This window comes from Xyrauchen texanus, chromosome 45 (assembly GCF_025860055.1).
Source record: "Xyrauchen texanus isolate HMW12.3.18 chromosome 45, RBS_HiC_50CHRs, whole genome shotgun sequence".
Lineage (NCBI taxonomy): Eukaryota > Metazoa > Chordata > Actinopteri > Cypriniformes > Catostomidae > Xyrauchen > Xyrauchen texanus.
This window is the reverse complement of record NC_068320.1, coordinates 17,357,856-17,378,138: the sequence shown is the minus strand read 5'-3', so window position 1 is coordinate 17,378,138 and position 20,283 is coordinate 17,357,856. Positions and strand designations below refer to the sequence as shown.

The 20,283-nt window shown below is 37.1% G+C and overlaps 1 protein-coding gene across 3 annotated transcripts in view; it reads right to left on the bottom strand.

The window, feature by feature from the left end:
• The window catches only part of grip1 (glutamate receptor interacting protein 1), a 197,473-nt gene that overhangs the window by 113,787 nt on the left and 63,403 nt on the right, over positions 1-20,283 (bottom strand). The window lies entirely within an intron of this gene.

The following is a 20,283-nucleotide window of genomic DNA, read 5'->3' as shown; positions in this document are numbered from 1 at the left end:
TTTTCACCATTGATTTGTCCTTTTCTTTAAATAATGCTATTGTATGAATTTAGAAAACTTGGCAAATAGTCATATGGACTACTTTTGTTTCTATGGAATTTCTTGACCTTTTTGGAGCATGACACCCTGGTCACTATACTACTTTATATGCTTTCATTGTATAAAAGCATCTTGGGTATTCTGCAAAAAATCTCCTTGTGTTTCACAGAAGAGAATTTAAGTCATATGGGTTTACAACAAAAATAAGGGAAAGTAAATGATGATATAATTTAAATATTTGGGTGAGTATTCCTTTGAAACTCGCTGTTGGCTGCACTTTGCAAACACACTGATTCCAAGAGATCTTTGAAGGTCTTTGAAGTTCTCTGTAAACTAAAATGTGTGTGAAACATGTTTTGTGCAAGATCACCAGGTGCCACAAGTTCATTATCTTAGAGCAGCATGTTATAACACTGCATTATAACTTCAATGCCCCATGTGCATAGAGAAATACAAATAAATCAAAGGGAAGATGGTGGAAGGAGTGTGCTAGAAGATACTTTCTCAGTGGGCAAGAAGAACAAACTATTTGTTCTCTATCACTCCCCCAACTCTGAAGGAATCCTAACCAACAGAGAAGATTAAGAATGACAGAAAACAACCAACCTCTCTACCTCTTCTATTCCCCCATCTCGCAAACCAAACTGAACACGAGCCCCATTACCACCTGCTGCTTCATAATGTTTCTTTTCCCCCACAGGGCCAAGCCTCCATCAGAACTGTTTCTCCTATGCAAAGCCCACACAGTCACTAGAAATGAAAGTATTAGTGGAAAAATCTATAGGGATAAAACATAGCTCTTCTTTTTTGGATGGAATGTTTTGGAACTTTTCAGGTGCTTTAAGCTCAAATACAGTGGGTGACCACATTACACTATATGGCCAAATGTATGTGGACACCTAAACACCATGCATATATTCTTGTTGAGCATTTAATTTAAAAACTATTGGCCTTAAAATGGAATTGGTCCTTCTTAAAAGTTTCCTATCTTCTAGGAAGGATTTCCATTAGATGTAGAAACAAGGCTTCTTGGATTTGCTCCCATTCAGACACAAGAGCATCAGTGAGGTCATGCACTGATGTTGGGTGAAGGGGTCTGGCTCACAGCCAGTTTTCCAATTCAATCCCAAGGTGTCTAGTGGGGTTCAGGTCTAGGCTTTGTGTAGGCCAGTTAATTGCTTCCACATCAGACTCAGAAAACCATTTCTTTATGGACCTCACTTTGTGCACAATGGCAGCGTTATAATGGAACAGGGAATGTACGCTATAGAATGTCATTCAGACTGTATTTTGCAGCATTAAGAATGGTTTTAATAAGAAATAAGAGACCTAGCCAGACCTGATTTGAATTAGAAGGGATGTTCATAAACATTTGGCAATGTAGTGTTAGTGTTCAAGAAAGTCAGAAAAATTGTTTTGGAGAGCGCTACCATTCATGTGTTTATACCTACAAGTCCACTTAAAATGTAATGTCTGAAGTGTTGCCAGTGTTTATTTGAAATTTCTTGCCAAAAGAATCTTTCTTCTATTGACCCCTAATCAACTGGAGCCAGCCGAGAGATGGCTGTTCGGGTTTGCTTTGAGCTGGACTGCATTCATTTTCCATGACACACTGTACCAGTTCCAGTTTTGCTATTCCGACATATGCATGCAGCTTAGCCAATCAGAAAACACAGAATACCTCCAAGGCAGTCGTCTTACACAACCGGTCTGGTTTGAAACAATGCTGATGCCACAAATTTTGCAAAGCCAAGAAGAGCTTTAGATGCAAGAGCATTAAAGCTCCAGGGCAGCACATGAATTTGGTCAAATTAGCTATCGCTGGTTGCTTTCATATGCTGTCCAGCTGACACAAGCAGAAGCAAAGCAAGCCTTGCATGTAATGAGGCTAATGAAGGCTTCTGTTCAGAATCAGGGATGCTTGTTTTGGTGTGTGCTCATGTTTATGGACCTACATTGGGCTGCAAGTAGCTGAATAGCAACTCAATTAAATTGGGTGTGAAAAATTCTACAGGATGAGCCTAGTCCAGACTGACAAACACAATGGGCCTCATTCACTAATAATGGTGTCTTGAATGTGTGCAGACAAGTTTCACACACAAAATTTCTCTCGGATTTGCAACAGGTATGTATACACATTTTGTTCTAACCTTTGCTCTAATGTTGAAGAATCAGAATAATTCTAAATAAGGAAGTGTGTGCCTGCATTAGCAATTAGCATAATACACCCCCAAGAATACTCCTTATAAGGTCTTTCTGCACAACCTCACTTGTACAGCCAATTGTCAGTTTCTGCAAATGCATCCTTATTCTTTCGCCTGAGAAATCTTAGTATGCCACTCTCTAAATCATCTGAAACACAATAAAGCCCTTTTAAATAGGCATAGATTACACATAATCGATTTTAATGCAGATCCTATTCCAGACTGAGCTTCTGAATAACGCAAATAATTTTGGTTACTCTGAAATAAGTGACATGTAGGTCAGTTAGTAGTTTCCAGTAATAAAGGCGTGCTATCTGTCTGTCGTGTACATATAGTTTTGTATAACTTTTAGAACCATTTTTCTGTATGAAAACGTTCACACACAAGTTTTATGAACAAATATGCACAGTTAGTGATTGCAACTCAATTATAACAGAACAGCATGCCACAAAGGGCCCTCCAAACCTGCACCGGGCTTCAGGACCAGCTGGATTGCCTGGAAGGGGTGTGAATATCCCTGAGACAGACGAGCCTTGCCAAAAACCGACGTAGGGGTAGAAATGACTTAATTGTGCCCAACAGAGGACATTCTCTTAGACGAGTCATTCAGTTGAGAAAGGACTGCCATTTATGGGCATTTTTACCATATTATTAACCTGTCTGAGAAGCACATTTGTGTTCGCCGTTGAGGCGATATTTAAACCGTGCCAGAGCGGAGGCTGAGAGGTGCTTATCTGCTTTCCATCCGCAAGAGCATAGAAACTTAACCTTTAGAAAACTCTGTGACATTCATACTCATGTGGAGAAATTAAAGAGAGGGTTCAAGGCATGGCGACACAGTGTAGTCCGTTCAAAATGATAGACTTCCTCTGGGCACAAAGGTTATTCTACTGAAACAGACAGGGCTGATTGAAAACAAAATGGAGGCTCGTGTTGGTTTCATCGCCTGACATATCAGCAGAGCAATCAATACAACTGACATGTCATTGGGCCATGTGAGGAAGGTAAAGTTATGTCTGTGATATTGTTGACAATAATTATTTACTTTAATCTTCGATAGTCTTTTCTTTTAACATAAGTGAATCGGGGATGGTTCTTGCTACAACAAGCATTACTATTACTGTATGCTACTATTTTTTATAAGTGTCTTACAAGTCTTACAAGTTTGACCTACTGGGCCAAAACTAATGTATATTATTCAAATATTGTAGGAGAGACCATTCCATTCCAAGAACACTATAACAACTAGGGGTGGAAATCTTCAGGCTCCTCACAATTCTGGGAGTCACAATCCAATTTCAAAATGTTTCCTGATACATCTACATGTTATCCTTTTGAGAACTGATTAAGAATTGTTGGAGAAAGATTTGCAATTCATCTGTGAATCTATTTTTTCTCTGTCCCTTACTAGCAACCACATAGTATCGCACTATTAAAAGCTTAATAAACCACATAATATTGCCTTGGCATCCACCCATAACAGATTGGCATTGTGGGGGTGAGTTTTGCACAGGAAAGCACCATTTACATTTTCTATTAAAAATAAATTAAAATAAAAATCTTTTAATTAGTCCAGTTTCCTTTGACAGCTGTTCATTTTAGTGGTTGCAAAGGCTGAAGGTTGACGTTCTAGGACCCTGAACTTCAAACTTAATGAGCTCTGTTCTACTATCTTCCACTTTATATCTGTAGTGATCATGATTTAAATATAGGATACTCATTGGGAGCTGTCAAACCATAATGTCTCTAGGTTTTACAATTTCAGGTCTACGCTCATAACGCTCTGCAGGGCAGAAGCAGCACCTCCATCCACTACCTCCTCTTCCTGACGATAAATCCAGCTGTCAGGCAAATGTAAAAGGATTGATGGAGGCTGTTCAAAGGGAAAGCTGTGGAGGATCAGGACAGATGTGTGCCAGCAGAATGAATAAGAGCCAGATGCACTGGAAACTGCATCTCTCAACTCCAAAATCTGACAGCTTTCTTTTTAAACTCAAACCTGTCAAAAGAGCTTGATGCCCTGTGGACTTCTGAAATCATGATGGTTCCTCTGGAGAGTGAATTGAACAGAAAAGGTGTGATTCTTGCATTGTTTGCGTGGTAGAAACTAGGGATGTGACGAAAAGGAATGTTCAATACAAGTTAAGTTCAATCGACAACATTTGTAGCATAATGTTGATTGTCATAAAAAAAAAAAATTCAATCCTTTTGAGAAAAACTGTGGTTACAGTAACTGACTTACATTGGAAGTGATTGGGGCCAGTCAATAAACATCAAAATACACCGTTTCAAAAGTGTAGATACAATATTTAAATATTATATGTTAACATTTTATTTATTTTTTATAAAATTGTTTAATTACCTTATCTTTGTGAAATAATACAACTTCGTCATCATGACGACACAACACTGGTAAACCCTGTAATCTGGCATATGCTATAACACCAAAAACATGTGAACACATATAATGTTATCTTGTGACTCTACTTTTGAAACAGTGTATTTTGTTCATTTATGGACTAGCGTTATTCACTTACATTTATTTATTTTCAATTTTATTTCCTAAATGAGTGAAGTTTAAAATATTTTCTTATTGAGTTCAACTTGTATTGAACCTGTATAACCTTGTATTAACTTGCTAGACTGAGCACAATGGAATGGAACATAGGGGTCTTGAAACATGCTTTTAAAAGGTTTGCCATTTTACTTTTAATACTATTAAATACAATTTTTTTAAATACTAATTTAATTTTCCTTAATCTTTATACAAATAAGAGGTCATTGAACTATAAAAATATACTCTAAGTTTCATAACTCAAAACTTCCTCACTGCAAAATTAGCATTTGTTGAAACCAAGCTGCCAAAAGGCCTCGTTCTATACTTCCTCCACATTGTGATGTCACACCGTGTTAGACATTTCAATCTGACCACCTCCACAACAACACATCAATGCCTACTTTACCTTCACTTCTGTAGTCCTGGCCAGTAGTGGTGAGCAGTGAGATTGCAAGGAAAGAGCAGACAGCCAATCGTAACAGTGGTACAGTCAAGTCTTAAAAGAGAAACAGCTCCAAAACTGAGCGTTGTTTAAATGTAGAATGATCATGTTTAAAAATATATTACTGTTTTCTTGTGTAAAAAATAATATTAATATTATATACTAATATTATAAGTGAACCTCAAGGAACATATTAAAACAATAAAAAGCACGTCATGACTTCTAATAAAAAAAACGCAATGTGAGATTTGGCGCACCAGCCAAAGACGTCCATCTGAATGTTTACGGCTGTTGTATTAGTACTTAAAAAGGGGGTGGTGCTTAAAACCATGCAAACTGTACAACAGCTAAAGCACAGTATGCTGTCAGCTAGTTCATTAAATCCCAGCTGCTAAAAAATATAGAAAGATTTAGATAAACAAGTTGACCTCACTTATCGACTAGTTGGTTGTTGGACGACTAGTCAATAAATTGACCATCATTACCAAATCCATACTATAGTTCCTGTGGCTGAATCCAAGAAGTAATATGCAGGTAACAGGATATTGTTTGCCTGATTATTTCCTTCTGGGTTTTTTGTGGATTTTTTTTACCCCATGCTATTTCTTCTCAGCTGGGGTGCGTTTTGTCTCTCTATCTGGTGTGAATTAGACCTTATCTGCAGGTTCCCTTAATGCAGCGCCACAAACTGAGCTCTAAATTGTTTTTCACTTTGAAAACAGGTGGCCTGAGCCAGTGAGCTCAGTCCAAAATGGTTACAGTGTACCCAGTGACTGTTCAAGAATGAAGATTGAAAGCACTCTTATCAGAGCCAGGGGGCGATTAGCATATCAATTATTACAGCAGGCACGGTATAACGCTACTAAGACAAGCAGCCACACACATGCACACAAATACACACACTTGGATGTGAACTGATCATATGCTCAAACATACAAACCGAAGGATTGAATGAATATATACTCCCACACAAGCACAAACATACAATCTCTAAAGCAAACACATGCTTTTCCGTGACTGTATTATTAAGGCAAGGTCCCTCTGCCCACCTTGTCGCCGAAAAGCAATACAGCAGTGAATGGCATCACTCTGCTCATTACTAAACATGCTACTAAAATATAATTGGCACAGCTCGCAGAACACCTGCAAAAGTGAAGGCATGCATGGATATTCCATTTGGTGAAAACAAAAATGGCATAAATTAATTTAATCAAACAACCTACTTATACTGCTCCATCCTTCAAGTTGCCAAAGAATCTTCATCTAATAAATATTAAAGGGATAGTAGGAAATTCTATCACCATTTACCCTCATGCGGTTACAAACTCTTACAACTTTATTTCTTACATAGAACACAAAGGGAGATTTTAAGTAGAAGGTTAGCCACACCATAACATTTCTTAGGTGAAAGGGTAAAAAAAAGCAATTAAAGTGAATGGTGACGGAGGCTAACATTCTGCCTAATATCTTTTGTGTTCCACAGAAAAGTCACACAGGTTTGGAATAAATGAGGACATCATTTACATTTTTTTGGTGAACTTTTACTTTGTTTACTGGCAGAGACTTCTGTCTGTTTCTTCGTAACATGAAGAGAAATCCAACACCTTCTGCCCCTTTTTAATTTTCTGACTGGGTAGCTACAAATGTGTAAAATAGATATAAAACCAACTGGCCATGGCACCGTAAATGCCACTACCAAGACAAATGCTGTATGAGCTAAGGCCAGGATTACTAGATGATCTCAAATAAAATGATAATTCATCAGAAACAATGGTTGCACTGGACCAGTGTTCCCCTATATGCATTTTGCAGCAGCGCTGCACCACTGCTAAATTATGAGTGCTGCTCTTGGGATTTCACATGGTTAATTTAATATTCTGGATGCAACATAATATTTGCCAGTCCCAGTCAGCTGTGTGCTTTCTACACTGCGAAAGGGACCCCACCACACACACACACACACACACACACACACACACACACACACACACACACACACACACACACACACACACACACACACACACACACACACACACACTCACTCACACTCACACACAGTGATGTCATTGCATAACATCACGTCAAACTTACTTCATTTCAAGTGGCCGCGAAATGTAGGATGGCAAGGGAGTTAGGGCTTTTAGGGCTTTCCTCGTGAATATAAATGAACCTTCGCCTGTCATCTCTGTTTTGTAGCACATTTTGCTTGCTTAAAAAGTGGAATGAAACAGCGCTACACATAGCAGCACGAGGGCAGAGCAGGTGCGGTTATTCACGGACTGTTCTCAATCGAACAACAGATTATTTTAAACATGCATGTGAACCAGTGAGATGTGCGGAGGGGATTGCGAAACCCGTTTGAATGCGGTACAGAATTGTCTGTTGCAAAATTCTTTTGCCTCGGTGATGAAACTACTTTAAAATAAACAGCCCTCACATTCTAAATGTCACTGACAAAGAAAACAGAAGAAAACATCAATTAGAAGGCAACGCTTACAAAACGTTACCATGGACCAACACTAACTGTACTATATTACCTATGGTAGTTGTGGCAGAAAAACATTATACATGTATTTAGTCTGCTGTTTTTTCATTACAAAAATGCCATAGTTCTTTATATAGAAACCATAGTTACTAACCATAGTATTGAGGAACCATGCATGATTTTATGTTTACCATGAACTATTAAAAATATTATTGTTAAAATTTTGGATACTATGGAAGAACTATGGTGCATTTTCAAAGTTATGGACCAAGCTAGCAGCTTTCCATCTATGTAATCTCTGTACTCTTGTAATTCTCTCTGATTGTTGGCAAATGTAAATTGTTTTGTTGCCTTCAGAAATTCAAAGAGATGACTGTAGTTTAATCAGACGAAGCCTGATGAAAGGAATCTGTTAGAAGACCCAACTTATTCACACTGTCAGAATATTTTAATTTAGCCATATAAAAATAGGTGTTCATTTGTTTCCATAGATGTTACTGTGGTTAATATCATAATTTCCATCTGCATCCCAACATCAAAATCAATGCTGTACGGTCAAATGTGCATTTCAATGCACATAACATGTATTATTATTTGCATGGATGCTACCAAAGCAGGTGCTGGTGCCACATTTTCAAATTGGCCCTTTGAGGGTGCAAATAAACCCTGATGTGGCCCTGGCTGAAATGGAGTTTGACACCCCTGTTTTAATCTGTTCTTTGACCAACACGCGTAAATACTGGTCTGGCAATGCGGGCTTGTGGACATGCGCACAACAGCACAGCTGCAGAAAACAATCCTAGGGGGAAACACTGCAGTGGACCCTTGGTGAAAGAAAAAAATAAACCAAGCCTTTTTTTTTTCTTTGAGAAGAAATTTCTAAAATGAATTGCAATATTTTATTTTTATAGAACATAATATTGAACAAGTTTTTCAATAAGAATATCACATTATTACATGAATTCCATTAATAGTTGTTTTGTCAATTGCTGCATTCTGAGGTCAAATATATTTGTATTATGATATTAAATGTTTAGTTTTTAAAATATATAACTCAAATCAGTATTCCATGGCCATTTATTGTGTAAGGGACCCACGTTATATTAGGCGTCTTTAACAACTATGTACTTAAGAATTTGACACTATTTACTTATGTAAATGCATATTGTTCTTAAAGTATCTACATTTAATTACATCTGTATTCACACTGTTAACCTTCCCCTAATCCTAAGCCAAACCCTACCCTAACATTTACCCTAAACCATAACCCTAAACCTACCCGTATCTCAACCTCTGTAGAAGCAAATGTGAATCTTATGAGAATTTTGCAGAACAACATGTACAAAAAAAGTGCATTATATTGCATATATTTTAATTTTAGTACATATCAGTTAAAATACACCTAATATAAAGTGAGACCCTTGTAGGTAGCCATGTAATAAGCAGGACAATGTACAGCAAGTCATTATAAAAGGTATATTTATAAGCCTAGGTATATATTATCAGTATAAATTATTCATGAACTGGCCAAAGAATTTAAGGGGCTGTTTTAAATTAGAAAACTTATACTTTAACATTAAACATTACATTTAGAATTGTTCTATAGTCTATACATTATTTAATGCAATTACATCAGAAGTACCTAATTAAATGACTGAAAAATAAGAGTAATCCCGTACTTTATTTTTCAATGAAAAAGTAAAAGTAATTACTTAGTAATGTATTACATCAACACTGTATATCATACATACATACATACATATATACATACATACATATATATACACACACACACACACACACCCCATCCGCCTCAAGGTTCGATGTGTGGTGCATTATGACATGATATTCTGCTCACTACATATTGTACAGAGTGGTTATCTGAGTTACCGTAGCCTTTCTGTCAGCTCGGACAAGTCTGGCCATTCTCTGTTGACCTCTCTCATCAACAAGCCATTTCAGTCTGCAGAACTGCTGTTCGCTGGATGTTTTTGGCACCATTCTGAATAAACTCTCGAGATGGTTCTTGAAAATCCCAGAAGATCAGCAGTTACAGAAATACTCAAACCAGCCCGTCTGGCACCAACAATCATGCTACGGTTGAAATCACTGAGATCACATTTTTCCCCATTCTGATGGATGATGTGAACATTAACTGAAGCTCCTGACCAGTATCTGCTGATTTTATGCATTGCACTGCTGGCACATGATTGGCTGATTAGATAATTGCATGAATTGGCCATTAAACTAAATATAATGTGGCAATCATTTACTGCAGAAAGTCATGTAGTAATGTGATAATCATATTGAAAAACTTAATTATCAATATTGTAATTAATTATCCCTTAATTAAATATCACTGTTTCGTAATATAAAATGCTGTTGACTTTTGAGGGTGCAATATATTTAATGATATCACCAGACATAATGATTAGACTTGACTGGTTTAACATTTTGTGGCCAGAAACCAATACCAGCTCTACATCACCTACAGTATGACTGCAGCATCCATTATCTTCCATAAATAAATTATCCTTCGTACTCTCTCATTTAACCTACTGTAGATTACTCGCTGACTCATCATGAGCCAAATGACTAAGACTCCGAACACACACACAAAGCGATAGAGTTAAACCATGTGATAAACCATACAGGTGGCAAGATCTGTAGAGAAAACAATATATGACTGACACACAGGCGTCTGTGAAGGAACACAACTATAATAATGCACTAAGTGTCAAGGGAAATCATATCTGATTCTCTCAACATAACACATGCAACTATACTGTAGCTTATAATTTACACCTGCTGTTTTAGCTACATTAATGACGGATCCTTTCAAGGTATTTGCCAAAATCAGTATATCATCCAGACACAAGCTACTGGTTTGTGCATGGATGAAAGGCATCTACATTCTGGCTGAAATTCTTTTTTGCTTGTCCCCCCCACAAAGCCAACTGAGTATTTACTCATTTACATCAAGTGCTCCCCTCTGAGGGAGGACAACTTGCAGTATTTATAACAACTCCACCATTTCACGTCTTTTAAGTAATGCCAAACTGGCCAACTCACATTCACATCAGACGAGGGAAACTATACAGAAATAATGTAATGGTTTACCACTACTCTCTTAGAAAACGGTTTCTAGCCATTGCACAATGGGCAAAATTATACAAATATCCTTAAAGAATAATCCCATAGTCTCAAGAGCAACACAACATGGCATTCAAGACAAGGTTTAGTTTAGTTTGCATTGGAGATGCACAAACTGATGGTTTAGACAATCCCTGCTGGCATCCCAGCATGATTCACAAAGCCAGTGTTTCCAATGCACACCTTGATCAGCTTCTCATCCAGCAAACAAAACAGCATTCCCAAACCACAGCTCGCCTTCAGATCAACTGGGGAGAAAGACACTGAGCATAATTTCAAGTAGCCTACACTGGGCAGACCACCAAACTACGGTACTCTCTCCTGTTCAATATCAATGTGGATGATGGAGGGTGGGTGATGAGCGATACTTCAGTGCGTCTTTTTTGCCCGAAGGTTTCATGCAAAAGGATTTTAAAACAAAGGCGCGCAGCTGATGACCATCTCTGGTCCATGCTGCTGTCCTCTATCAGGTCCGATGACCCCGTTCTGCGTCTAAATGTCCTGCGTAAATGTCAGCAGCCCACATCGATTACATAAACAATCAGACAACAGCGCGCTTGCAAACAGAGACGAGGTGGAGGGTTGCAAAAGGTAGAATGAAGGCTTAAAATGAGCAACAGTACCTTTGTTCACTCTCCGCAGTATCTGGCATCGGCATTTGAAAGAGACGGCTATCATACTAGCTCAGTGCGCGTTGCCGAGGTGCTCGTCCGATAAAAGAGATGCATCCACATGGGCATCCAGATTCCTCGCACATAGTACAGGCACCGTGTCCCACCGGAGAAAGACAGGCTCCGCAAGCGGTGCAGACCTCGAATCATGCACTTGTTCCCAGCACGCAATCCAACGCTAGGATCCGTGGTTATCAATGGCAAATCATATTTTCCCCCCCATAAAAATCCTGTGGTTGTGCAAGGAGCGCGCAGCAGAGGAACACACGCAGGGCTGCTGAAGTCTCTCTCATCTGCGAGTCAGTCTAGTCTGAAGGAGCTTTTAAAGTTGCATGCTTAGTAGTACTATATTCAGGAGTAGTAGCCAGATAACTTAGCCCAGCCAAGGGACAAATAACTCATTGAGATTAAATTATTTATTGTCTTATTTAGACTAGCCTATATTGTACTTTATTAATTGTACTTATATAGGCCTATATATATATATATATATATATATATATATATATATATATATATATATATATATATATATATACATCTATATATCACATACACACACGACGAGTGGGTTCTTATAATATAATCTATATATAATTTATTATGGATTCGATATTAATACAAGCGGGGAAATAAAATATAATCTCCTTATTCAGCCCCGCCCCTTTTCAGCGCTTCCGTGTTTTGTCTCTTAACTTCCGGACTATATTATTATTATTATTTTTTTTGTGCACAGAACGTAGTTTTCACCAAGAGTTAATGTTGTGAGTTTACACCATCACTTTACTACATGAAAATGTTAGTTATTTAAATTCGACCTGGCAGATCCCATTCAGAGAGCTGACACACTGCTCTTTTTCATGACACAAGTGTTTAATTATTATGATAGGAGTAATTCTAATTATTTATTTAGGATTTTATTTGTTAATAATTGTGTTAAAATGTGAAGTTGACATGACATTCCGAACAGTGATAGCTTGTATTATTTCACATCCAGTCATGACATTAAAGGAAATCACATTTGTACTTGTACTGAAATTTCATTTGTCATCCCACCATTTTAAAAGGCTTAAATGTGATTAAAATGCTTGTAAATGGAATACAAGGTGTGTGTGTGTGTGTGTGTGTGTGTGTGTGTGTGTGTGAGAAAATAGTGGCACCGCTTCCCTTGTCCCTGCTTAACATTAAAAATCTGCTCACCTTTACTATAACACGATGGATGAATGACATGAGAAGATGGTCAGAGGTGTCGTACAGAAATCTTTTTAATGATTTTGTGTTGCCTCGAGGAGTTTCATGAGCACAGAGGCATATCGGTATGTCCACAACATTAAGGTAGGATCTTTTAGATTTATGAATGAAGTACTCTTGTTTTCAAATCTACCCTCTCTGCTACTGGGTTATGACATCTGTTGAATCCTAAAATACTGATACATTTGGCAACTCTATAACCTGTAAATCCACTTCGCTAGACAGGAAGTTCAAAGGTGCATTCATAAATTATTTCCTCATTAAAAAAGTTTAACTCCTCATGACAATAATTGTAATTTTGCAATATATGTAGGAAATAGTGACCACTCACATTCAAATGAAGACTCCAGTCAAATCAGTAACCTTATAAAATCTGTTTTATTCTACATGGAGTGGGTCTCCTCATGGGGGCTGCCATGTTAGAATCACATGATCAGCTGTATACTATTCGCTTATTCTCAGTAAACGTCCTGTTATTTGACACTTTCACTCATTAATTAAAGTAATCATGACTGACTGTGAATACTATATTTCTACAATGGCATCTGAAACTGAAAACTATTGATTTTAAATTATGCGGCATATAAGCCACTAGGTGTCAGCATCCAAGATGACACAAAGACAAAAGTGAGTGCACCTTTAAAGCCAAATTTTCCAGATGGCAGCGTGCTTGTTTCTACCAAAGGGAAATCGATAGAATCTCAGTTGCGCACTTATTCACGTTGTGCGCAACTGAGATTCTATCGATTTCCCTTTGGTTAGGGCTGAATAATTTCCTTGATGAAACTTAAACAAACTTCATGCATTTTTTTTGTCACTTCAAAAGAAATAAAAATGCAGACAGTAGTTTTTCTGAACACGCAACAACCCAATTAAAATAAGAAAAATTAATACGAGTAATTAAAGCAAATAAGATCACCGGCCAGAAACAGCACATTGCAAGAGCTATATTCATATTTTATGGAAAAAAAGGCAATTGCAGTATATTCAGATCAGACCCATCCCCTCCATTCCTGCTTTGAGGCCCTCCCGTCGGGGCATAGGCTGCGTATACCGCTGGCTAAAAAGAACATGTATAAAAGATAATTTGTCCCATTGGCGTTAACCGTTTTAAACCAAATTAGTAATTGAGGTACTATATATTTATATTGGTAGGTATATATATATGCATATGTATTGTAGTAACTGTAAAATGCTTTTAAATGGGGACAAATGAGTTCCATGTGTTTTATTATGTGTTACGTATGTGGATGTACAGTATTGTCTGATAAGATGTATTTTTTATGCCAGTGTCAAAGATGAATTTCTGTCCAGGAAATCTGAACAGACAATAAAGTCAAAACAAACAAAAACAACAAAACAATCAAGCGACTGAAATCTTAAGATTTATTGTTCTTCACTTTCACATAAATGTTAGAGATATTCAAATGGACAAAAAAAAAAATTGCAAATCCTTTTTGGCGGATTTGAACAGTTAATAAGCCAACTGCGTCCGTTTACTGATGTCAAAAATTTGCATATCGCCTTTCATCACTGCTTGATTCTGTAATGTGCAAATTACCAATCAGCAATCCTTTTTTTTTTTTTTTTTTTTTTGTTAAACACAGATAACATGCATTTAGGTCAGGCATGTCTCAGTGTATTATCGGATATTTAGAAGCTCCATAATCCTGACAACAAGGGGCAAGGGAATTAAAGGGGTCTATCTCTGTCTGTGACTGTGCGTGCATGTATAAAATACTCAAGAATGAGTCTTTAACAAGAAAGTAAGTATTAAGGTCATTGCAACTGTACTGTGTTCTCATTTAAATTATGTTCAGCATCCAGGTTGATGGTCCAGTCTGCTATTGGGATTATGCATACTGACCAGATTACATACATACAGGGATTTGTCTGTCCACTTGGATAGATAATGCTTTGAACAGGGATCACCACATAAAGATGAGATATTTTTGTGTGCCATGCATGTAGTTCTCAGTGGGAAGGGTCTATAAGAGTATTGGTAATGGTCTACAAGGGTATTGCAAGGCCTGTTTTCATGTGGCTAAATTGATCTTTATATTGTTGTTTTGGAGTAGGAACCCTGCACATCAGAGATTATTGCTCTATCACACAGGGAAAGTGCATCAGTCCACTTGTACAAGAGAAGAGGGAAAAGAGATGTCATTTCTGTATAACATTTATAGAGATGTCAGTGAACTGATGCACTCTACCACTGTTTAAGACCCAAACGTGCTATATAGAGCCATCCACCATAAGCTTGTATTAAAAAAAATATAAGACAAGAAAAGAGGAACTATTTGAGTAAACCATAATCACTTCAAAAAATTTAGGCAAATTAACCCCTAAATACTTAATGCAGTCTTTTATGCATCTATCACACATGAGAAACCCAAAGGACAAATTATCACAGTTTGGGATGTACATGTGCATGTAATATTTAATCAAAAAGGCACCAGCTTAAAAACCGCATTAAATGGATAGACAAGTGCAGTTTTCGTTCCTGTGTTGACATATTTCCTATTGAAAAAGGAAGTTGGAGTGGGTCATATCAAAGGGCTTGTCCTTTTTTAAGACTTCAGTTTACATCACAGCAAACCATGATTTGCTACTTGTTATTTCTAGTCTGTTGCAGGAGGTACTAGGGCGGGGAGTGGCATTTTCATTTCAGAGAGCATTTGATTGGACAGTAAATGTGTATACACCCCTAAATTAATCATCAATATGTTTGGTATGTTGTTCTAGAAAAGAAAGACTTTTAATACATTTTAAATGTTTATATTTGCTAAAAGATCACGTTGTCAACTTTCAGAACACAAGCATATCCTCCTGAGACCCGAGCGTGACAGCTGTGTGCATTTTCCATTTCCTTTTTTGATTTGTAACTAGTAACGCCTAATAAACATGCAAAAAATAAATAATAATACAAATAAAAAAATCTAGCACAAACAGTTTTCCTAAAAATGGATGTTCACATACGATATGGACAGCAGGTTAAGTTGTGAAATTTTAAATAAAACCAAGCTATAGAAAGTCTGATTTTTTTTTTCTTTTATCACATTGTTTCCATGAGTGTTGGTTATTGAAATTTTTGAGATGTTACAGACATTACATGAGAAGTCAGCATCATTAATTCTGATTCAAAGTAATGGCCAGCATCAACCCTTCACTGCCAAACATGTTAAAATAAAATATACATTTTGAATCTATGTACTGATTACCATTGCACCATGTCTGCCTAAAATGTTGAGTGATCCAAACATCTACAGTCTGAAACTAAAATTTTAGGAGTGAATGCACTGAGCTGCATATAGAACTGTAGGATGTTCCCTTGCTTTTTTGCTCCCTATTTAGTGAATGACTTAACCTTCATTGTGCTGTATGCCTTCACTGGTCTTAGAACAGTTCGAAATTCACCTTATTTTTATCCTAACTCTATATAAAGCCTCTGAGAGCAAAATGTTTCAGCTTTTGGATGAACCCATTGATTCTCAATGTGATAAAGTACAGTAAATATAAGATTTTTAAGAAAAACATTTGCTGAAGTCCACATTTGTGTACATTGTGTTTAGCAGCATTCAAATGTAATTTAAAAAATGGCATTTCGGATTAACCTAGAGACTAAACTTTGGACTCAAACAGGATAAAATGTAAAAATTTAATCAGGTTTCTTAACAGATCTATGGATCAGTGATGATCTGGGGGTGCTTCAGCAAGGCTGGAATCGAGCAGATTAGTCTTTGTAAAGGATGCATGAATCAAGCCGTGTACAAGAGGTTATCCTGGAAGAAAACTGGCTTCCTTCTGCTCTGACAATGTCCCCAAACTCTGTGGATTGTTTTTTCCAACAGGACAATGCTCTATGCCACACAGCCGGGTCAATCAAGGTGTGGATGGAGGACCACTGGATCAAGACTCCAGACCTGAACCCCATTGAAAACCTCTGGAATGTGATCAAGAGGAAGATGGATGGCCACAACCCATCAAACAAATCCAAGCTGCTTCAATTTTTGCATCAGGAGTGGCATAAAGTCACCCAACAACAATGTGAAAGACTGTTAGAGAGCATGCCAAGATGAATGAAAGCTGTGATTGAAAATCAGGGTTATTCCACCAAATATTGATTTCTGAACTTATATTAACTTTCTGAGAGCTAAAACATTAGTATTGTGTTGTTTAAAAATTAATATGAACTTATTTTCTTTGTATTATTCGAGGTCTGAAAACACTGCATATTTTTTGTTATTTTTACCAGTTGTCATTTTCTGCAAGTAAATGCTATAAATGACCATATTTGTATTTGGAATTTGGGAGAAATGTTGTCAGTACTTTATAGAATAAAACCACATAAATTTTACTCAAACACATAACGATAAATGGTAAATCCAGAGAAACTGATCATTTTGCAGTGGTCTCTTAATTTTGTCCAGAGCTGTATGTGGCTTCCAAACTAATAGACATGCACTAAAAGCCACAAAAGTCTAATTTTAAATTTGCAGGTGCATTGAGAGGTACATCTGATTTCCTGTATATGCTCTGTGAGAAAAGAGCATATGATGCAACATATGACATATCATCATCATTCATGATGGGTGCAATATAAAGATCTAAATTGTAAAGAGAGACACCACATGGTTATGAAACATATTTAAACCAAGGAAATCAAATCTCTTGTTTGTCTCCTGGGAGGTGCAATCAATTCTCCTGAGATGAGCGTGGCTGGAATGGCAATCAAACCAGTAGGACACTTTTTGCTTTCTCATAGCAGCTCTGAAGGTGCCTGCCAACCTCCATGGGAAATAGCTCCGTAAGGATAAGCATTCATACATATGTGTGAATGCAAGTAATTAAGGGGTGTTCCATGTGCATGGGTGGATGTACTCAACATCAACATGACATACTGGTGCAGAGGTCTGTTATTAAACAAATTGTATGGCTGTGAACTTGCCGGGTTGGGGGTCCTGGCAAATCTCAATCATCAGATGCTGAGAGCGCTCATGGCAACTGCAGTCAGACAGATGGAAAATATGTTTCACAGAAATCTCAGACTCACCCAGACCTCAGTGTTCATTATAGAGTCTCTCTTTTTTTTGCCATCATTAACTGTCCAGCAATGTGACATTTTGCACATTTTACACATCCACAATAACTCTATCTGTATATATTCACATAGAGGGATGCTCTTATTTTTAAGCAAATATGTATTGTTTGTAAATTTACTACCAATAATCTGGGTGAAGCACAAAGAATTTAAAATGTACAGTAAACCTGACTTTAATAAAAATGGCATGCAGAACAATTATAAAAGCATCAGCAACCTGCTGTTTACATTTGTTTAGATGAATTACAGCATGTCACACTGCAGTCAATACATAAATTATCATATATTTTATAATATTATACAATATTATAAAACCATGATGTCTTAGATTTGAGATTAACCGGACCATAAAAAAAAATTGAAGCGCAATATTTTGGACAAGAAAGCTAGAGGAGTAGCGAGAACGCATTCTGATGCCCTTTAGTCTATAAAAAACACTATAGACAATGACGGGAGCTGTCCACTAGCAGTGGTGCTGAAATGGCGTGTATAGTCGCAGTGTGTTTTCTGCGACGTTAGCAGCCTCTAGTGGCGAAAGTGGTGAAACGCACTATTGTTAGTGTCTGCATTAAGACAGGAAAGGGCTCAAATAAAGTTAGTTCTGCAGTGGGAGCATTATTCAATTTCAAATCATCATATAGCTTAATTAAATCATGGTATTAAAAATGAAAAGCTGTTCAATGTGAATGAGTGTATGTATATAGGTACTCCGTGGCTACTAGATTTTTCAGCTACACATTAATGCAGTGAACAGTTTTCCACCTCATCCCACAGGCACTTTATTGGACAGAAATCTGGGGCTGTGTAGGCCATTAGAGTAAACAGACATCACTATTATGTTCATGGAAGCAGCTTGAAATTATGTGTACTTAGTGACAGGACACATTATCCTGTAGGAAGTCTATTTAAAAACGAGTGGTCTGCAGCTATAATGGGATCCACGCAGTCATCCACAAAGCATAGAAACACAGTGGACAGAAAAGATTATACATTTTTATTGAGGGGCCTAATGTGTCAAAATAATTCCACCATAGTACAGTTTTGGTGACAGAAACATTATTTTCCATGGTTATCTTCTAATTAATTTTATATAAAGTTATAATAAAGCTACAATAAAGGGCTCATGTTGACATCTCTTTCTCGCTCACTTGTTCTTGCACTATGCTAGACTTAGATAAGAGCTATATATTGATCCAGTCTAATGGAAGCAAATTGAGGGGTCGGATTGAAGCCCTGGCCATTACATTTAGGTCAAGTGTGCATCACAATGTCATGCAAATGAGGGCTTTTCTGATGCTGTTTTATGTGTACCATCTCTAAATTAAAAATCTTTCCTTAAAAATTTAATTTACTCAAATTAACAGCTGCTCCAAGCAAGCTCTGGGGAACAGAATTAAACTGATCTGTGCATTTGTTTAATTCCTTATTGAGAAAATGGACCAGTCCCTTTCTAACTTGATGTGGTGGAAACATCAAGTATGTCACAAACAAGACAGCATCTGTTATGTTAAATCTCTGCTCTTTTTAGCCTATAACAGGAGTTGGCAACTGTTGGAAATTTTGTGATAAGTCTAAAGGAGGGGTATGTATTATATTTAGATATTTCTAGATAAGTCCAAATGTTGAAGTGCCAAAAACCTCTTGCTGCATTCTTTCCTTGTAGTCATGCAGCATGTATTGTTTAGTTATAAGCTTTACGGGAAGCCAAACACTTAAAAAGTGGGACAAAATGGACCAAACTATCAGCACGACCCACTGTGTAGTGCAGATCCGTTTACTTGTGATAGCAGAGTGCAACAAAAACAACAGTGGTTTAACAAAAAACAATATCACAGTCATATTGGAGGTGACAGCTAAATGCACTTTGGCAAGCTTTTTACTCTTAAAGGGATAGTTCACCCAAAAATGAAAAATCCCTCATCATTTACTCGCTCTCATGACATACTAGATCTGTAGGACTTTCTTTTTATATGGGGAACACAAATCAAGATTTTTAGAAGAATATATCAGCTCTGTATGTCCTTAATGAAAGTGAATGGTGACCAAACCTTTGAAGCTCAAAACAAAAATCACATAAATGCAGCATAAAAGTAATTACAAGACAAGTGGTTATTTTAATAGTGGTTAAGATTTTCAGAATGTGAAAGTGAAGACTTAAAAAACTTTAAGTCTTTGAAAGATCTGGTTCTCTCCCCCACCTATCAAATAATATAAGACATGGATTTAACCACTGGAGTCATACAGATTACTTTTATGGTGCTTTATGTGCTTTTTGGAGCTTCAAATGTTTGGTCACCATTCACTTGCATTGTAATGTCCTAGAGATACTTACTTTGTTTGCATTCTGCAGAAGAAAGAAAGTCATACACATCTCGCA